The sequence below is a fragment of the Rhagoletis pomonella genome, unplaced genomic scaffold (assembly GCF_013731165.1).
Source record: "Rhagoletis pomonella isolate Grant_MI unplaced genomic scaffold, Rhpom_1.0 Rhpom_scaffold_00155, whole genome shotgun sequence".
NCBI lineage: Eukaryota > Metazoa > Arthropoda > Insecta > Diptera > Tephritidae > Rhagoletis > Rhagoletis pomonella.
In genome coordinates this window covers 30,944-37,138 of record NW_023458709.1, presented here as the reverse complement: position 1 = coordinate 37,138, position 6,195 = coordinate 30,944, and the positions used below count along the sequence as shown (strand labels likewise).

The 6,195-nt window shown below is 31.9% G+C and overlaps 1 long non-coding RNA gene across 1 annotated transcript in view; it reads left to right on the top strand.

Annotated features, from left to right (window-relative positions):
• Positions 1-236: 236 nt before the first annotated feature.
• LOC118750167 overlaps positions 237-6,195 on the top strand; it is a 10,384-nt gene continuing 4,425 nt past the window's right edge. The window contains exons 1-2 of the long non-coding RNA XR_004994364.1: positions 237-367; positions 5,893-6,040. This is a non-coding gene — a long non-coding RNA (uncharacterized LOC118750167). The remainder of the gene's footprint in view (positions 368-5,892; positions 6,041-6,195) is intronic.

Sequence of the window (6,195 nt, the reverse complement as noted above, 5' to 3'; positions counted from 1 at the left end):
CGTATATTCGAAAGGCAAATTTATGTGTTTAAATGAACACCACTAATATTTCCTGCAAACACACATCGATTGACATCTTTTGCTTAATTTTTATCTCGCTTCCGACACAGAAATATTTTCGTTTTTAGGCATGCCATTGTTACGAATTTCGAACGTTCGAAGATACTATTCTGATTGCAGCATACCATTTCTACAATTCGCAGCTAAATCCGAAAACGAAAGTAAAAAAAAATTAAAAAATTAAAAAAATGGGGTTTTAAAAAGCTGAAAGCACTATGTCCGGTCAATAAAGCGCCATATCTTTCATAATACTTCATCAAATTGAATGATTGAAACACCATTTTGAAGGAAAGCTTCACTACTTGAGGTAAATATATAATTTTTTTGATAGGGTTGCTACCCGCTTAAAATTTTAGGGACTTAAATATATACTGACTAAGACATTACAACGCGTTCAGTGAATGAGAGGTAAATGCCTTAATAAATTAAATTAAATGCACTCTCAACCAGAAGAGGGTTGCCAACTATTTAAAAGTTTATATCTCTATATATATAAAACTAAGTTGCGTAAAACGTATGACCCCATAACTCGAGAACGGATTGCCCGATTTAAGTAGACTTTTTTAGTTGTGTTTTTCTTTGCCCAAGGACAAATGTTACGGAGCGAAAACCCCGATAGATGGCGTTGGTATAGATTTATTACTAAAAATCGTTTTTATATTCGGATTTCGGTCATATTTTATATATGAGGCATTCCAAGACATTTCAAAGAAAATTATGACTATTTTTTCGATTTTGATATAAACTAAGTACAATGTAGAAATACCTCTAAAATGTGGCAAAACGCGAGGAATGTAAAACAACTAAAATTATACAACATCCAAAGTTATACAACATCCAAAATATAAGGTGTCTCAGTGAAAGCCATTGTTTATCACATTATAGCTCGATAAATACATTTTGGTTGTATCGAAAAAATCCGTTAGTACTTTTTTATTAACAAAGAGTCAGACATTTATAAACAATTTTTAATTTTGTTTTAAGTCCACTTTTCCATACGTTGGTTAATGAACAATTTAAAAAGTTGCTAAAATACATGTTTTCAGGTTTTAAAAATCGGCCAAAAATTATGTAATAGAGTGTATATCAAACATTTGACTGACAAATTTTTAAAGGGTGTCTCGATATAGTGCCTGAGATATTAATAGTTGCGTAAAGCAGTGACTGATAAAAAATTAAAAAAATTCAAACTAGATTAAAATACGTGAAGTGGCCTCTTAAAAACCCTTTCTTTTAGATAACCAAGATAGTTACGTACTTTGGTAGAGGTCGAGGTAATATTTGTTTCTCTATACTTTATTTTGCAATAATCCTCTTTGCGAAAAATCGCGAATTTTTTATTAACATAATTATTTCTTTGATTGGTCATATCTCCTAATCATTTTGGTTTAAATAAAGCGAGAAACTCCATCTGTTAGCACATGTTATTAAATTTGTATATTTTTTTAAAGTTATTCAAATTTAAAATTATACATGTCGTCAAAAAGTTATTTCTTTTGCGTCAAAATTCAGTTTCAACAGGTTATAAGCCATCCACTTTTAATGATATTTGTCGACGTGACATCGAGACAAGTACGTACTTCCAACAGATTTCTACACCAAATATCTGTGAAAATGTGCATCTCCTGAAGCATCGTGAAAAAAAATCATTCACGTGTATCTGAATCTATTACTAAAGTCCCTGGGCTAAAGATCAAGTAACTATTCATCCGGTGGTTGTATATTATCGGGACGTTACTCTATGGCAACATAATAGCTTTGTAATTATTTCAGAATCTTCAATTCATGACACCGTAGCTGTACATTTATTTCTCAGAAAAATTATTAACATTTTGAAAGAAAAATATCACGTTAAAAAATGTTCCACTTCTCTGATGGTTCCAGTTCTCAATATAAAAATGAAAAAAAAATATTTCATTTATCTGGTCCATCACCAAGCGGACTTTGGTGTAGATGCTGAGTGGAATTTCTTTGCCACGTCGCACGGAAAATCATCTTGTGATGGGATTGGTGGTACGTACGTTCAAGAGAACTGCAGCTCGAGCAAGTATACAAAGACCTTATGATAATCAAATCACTACTCCACTTCAGTTATATGAATTTGCCAAAGAATCATTTAATTCCATACGAACCGTTTTTTGTACAAATGAAGAACATATACTTACGGTGACCATATTAACCAACGTAAAATAAAGGACATTTTTTTCAAAATAATTTGGGAATACATACGTACAGCTTGTATGATAAAAGTACTTTCCCATATCGTAATTTAACTCAAATATTTACCAGTACCATTTCGAAAAATGAAGCCAAATCCTTTTCAAGGACTTCGCCATCCTTTGCTGCCAAAACGCGCTTACCATAATTCATACTGCACGCCAAAGCCAGCACACAGAGGTACAAAATTGGAATTTAATATTCATAATTCTTCGGAGCCTTGATTTTTCAACCAATAACCAAAAAAATATATATATTTATTGGTGAACATTTTTTTTATAACATTTCAAACATTCTTTTTTTTGTGTAATTTTTTCGTTTTAAAAGAACCATACAATTGTTTTCAACTATTTTTTGTTATGTAACATTTATTAACTGAAACAGGAGAATACATTTTCTTCAAAATTGCGTAAAAAAATTCGTAAAAAAAGGTAATCAAATTAAGTGAAAAATGAAGGCTCCAGGAACCACTGTGCAACAGGGGGTTTATTGTTCACTTTCAGTGGAACTGAAAACTCAGCGTGCAACACGATCCTGGACACACCTTTCCCTGCGCTTAATAGATTGTACAAAGATTACTGATTAAATAGAAACCCTTAAGTTGGGTGCGAAACAAACTGGCGAAGGTTTTCTTTACATTTTATAAGGGACATTTTTATTTTTCATATTCTGTGTTTAAAAATTTACCTCTGAAAAATGCAGAGCTGATTTAAAGGACAGTTTAAAAAATAAAGGACAAAAGGCGTCCTTTATTTTGAAAAAAAATTATAAAGGACAGGGGGATAAAATAAAGGACTGTCCTTTAAAATAAAAGACGGATGGTTACCGTACATATACTGGAAGTGCAAGCTTTGAAAGTTCGATTTGAAAACTCCTCATCTATTGTTGGAACTCGCCGATTTCATTGTTTTATACCTATTTCTAGTACTCATAGCCTCAAATGTAAAATTCAATCCCTGCACGATGAATTTGAAATTAGAAAAATTGTAAAATAAATATAAAAATTTGTTAGATGGGGGCGGATCACTTGTTATTTCTTTAGTATAAGTGGTTACTAATCTTTTATTTTTTAAATCAGTATACATATTAAAGATTTACGTACGAAACAGTGAGTTTTTCTTGTTTGTACGACATTTCGCGAAACAATGTGAAATTTTCGAGAAGTTGTTTTTTTACCACAAATTTAATAATTTGTGCTAAAATGATGGAGTTTTCCGCTTCATTTAAACTAAAATGATTAAGTTATCTCTGCCCGTTCAGGAGATATGACCAATCAAAGAAATGGTTATGTTAATATAAAACAAATATTACCTCGACATCTACCAAAGTACTTCACGTATTTTGATCTAATTTTAATTAATTTAATTTTTTTTTTAATTTTTGTATCAGTCACTGCTTCACAAACAATTAATATCTCAGGCTCTATATCGAGACACCCTTTAAAAATTTGTCAATTAAATCTTTGATATACACATACATATATTTTTTGCAGATTTTAAAAACCCGCAAACATGTTTTTTTAGCAAAAGTTATGATGTGATAAACAGTGGCTTACGGCGGGACACCTAATATTTTGGCTGTTATATAACTTTTTAAAAAGTGTTTTTTGGCGTTTACAAATACTTTAGGACCTCCTCTGCAACATATCCGAAAATCGAGTAAAAGTAGTTTTTGACCAATTGAAATACTGTGGAATGCCGGGTTAAGAATTTTGCTTTCAGCTGCCATTTCTAAGTAATGTAATTTCTAAGTAATGAATCAGATTTAAGCTAGTTTTTGTGTCGCTTGTTGAATCGCAGAGGCCCAATAAAGACAAAATTGGTACCAAACTAACTTTATTTAGACTGGGGGCTCTTTCGGTGTTTAGCCAAGCCTTTTATTTTTGCCGGAGTCTTTGACTTTTTTATTTTTGAAAAATGGGATAACGGGTGTTTTGGGTCCCTGCCATTGACTGCCGAGGGGCGACCGCTGTTAGAAAAAATCGAATTTTAGATGCTGCCCGATCAGGTATCGATAGTGATAGAACTTTTTAGAAAAGTATCGATACTAGTACTAATTTAAAATACTCTAACGAAGAATCGATGCCAGTACATACTCATATTTGCAAAAAAGTATCGATAATACTTGAATTTCCAAGTATTTTTAACGCAAACGCGAAAATTAAACAAAAATCAGATGGGTTTGCTTTTATCACCTCTTCCTATTTATAAATTGAATTGAAACTGCTTTTAGTAGTTGAAATCTGATCTAACAAGGGTTTCAAGAGGAGTTTTTGAAATAAACTTGCAATAAGTTTAGTTTTACAAGCGTAAAATACATGTTTATATCAAAAAACGTGAAGTTTTTAAAAGAATTTAGAATGAAGGTAGAATAGATTGGATAACGTTATGCTGGAGAACGGCCAAGTTATTGAGTCGAAGACCACTCGTTTTCCAATTATTTAAGAATTTTTAACTGAGCCCAATTTTGAAATAACCGCTAGCTCTTCTTCTATGTTGTGTAAAAATGTCATAGCTTTACCAATTACCAGTAGCTCACGAGAACAAAATACGTATTAAATTTTACTATGAGTATGTCGACCCCTTTGCGCAAAATTAACGTATGTGCCAGAAACCAAATTTTACAGATCGCTTTTTCTACTTTTCAAAATTTTGATGTTTTTTTTTTGATTTTTTTTATTTTTATTTTTTATTTTATTTTTATTTTTTTTTTTACTTACGATGATTTCGCCCACAAGAAAAAAATGCATTGTAACATACGATAAAATATAGAGTACATTTTTGGCGTAAATGTAGGGATTGCATCTGCAATATTTTGCCAGGTGATGCGTTGTGGGGTGTAGAACAAATTTGAATCAAAAAGTCAATTTCGAAAAAATGGCATGTATGATAGTTTCGCGCAAAGGGGTCGATATGATAATTCAAATTTTTAAGCCCTTTTTCTCGAGGTTTTGCTTTTCTGAGTTATGACGGTATTGAAGTAAATGGGCGTTATTTTCATTTACATGACATTCATATTGGATATCGAAAATAATTTTCGAACGTTACCCTCAATGTTTATTGCGTAAATTTTAAGAATGTTTCAATGCAATTCAAAGAACGAAATATTTTATGTAAATTTTTAAAATCCTTTTACTTAAAAAAGTATTTAGCACGTCGATACTTTTTTGTTTCGCGATACCTACTCAGTACTTGTCAAGAAGTATAGAGTTCTCGATACTACTCAGTACTCATGAAAGGTATCGATATTCTTTACTCAGTACTCTTATCGTTCTATCACCAGGTATCGAACCAAGGTCCTACGAAGTGGTAGTACGCACCTTTAACCACTCATCTACGGCGGACAGTATATTTCCGAATAACTCTAGAGTCTAGACTATGTGAACCGTTTTCGATATTTTTTTAATTGAAAATATAGCACCTCAAGGGTGGTCAAATACTAATTGGCATTGCATTATGAAGAAACTAACGGTACTTCTAAATTTTGTATTGCATTTTATTATTTTATTCTTCAGTCAGTTCGGAGTCGGTTGATTTCTTAATTACTTGTTATTTTTAAACTTCTTGATATACATACATCGTATTGTAATAATTTTTTATATTTTTTTCATTTCAGCTACCCAGCAAAATGCCACGTGTTTTTTGTGGTCATGAATATAAACTTGCAACAAAACTTAAATGCTGTTCACTCAAAACGCATAACGCAGCAATGGCTCATATCGAAACTCATCAAGAAACTAAAATAGAAAAACTAGCATAATCGCGTATGTTAAGTTGTTAGAAACTTCTGGTAGTTGCTTCGTAGTAGTGGTGCTCGAACTAACTAACAGGCTAACCTAATATTCACGCACGCCGCCAATTTACTGTCAAACATTTCTCATGCACATACAACTTGTATGGGACCAACCGAAATTGAACG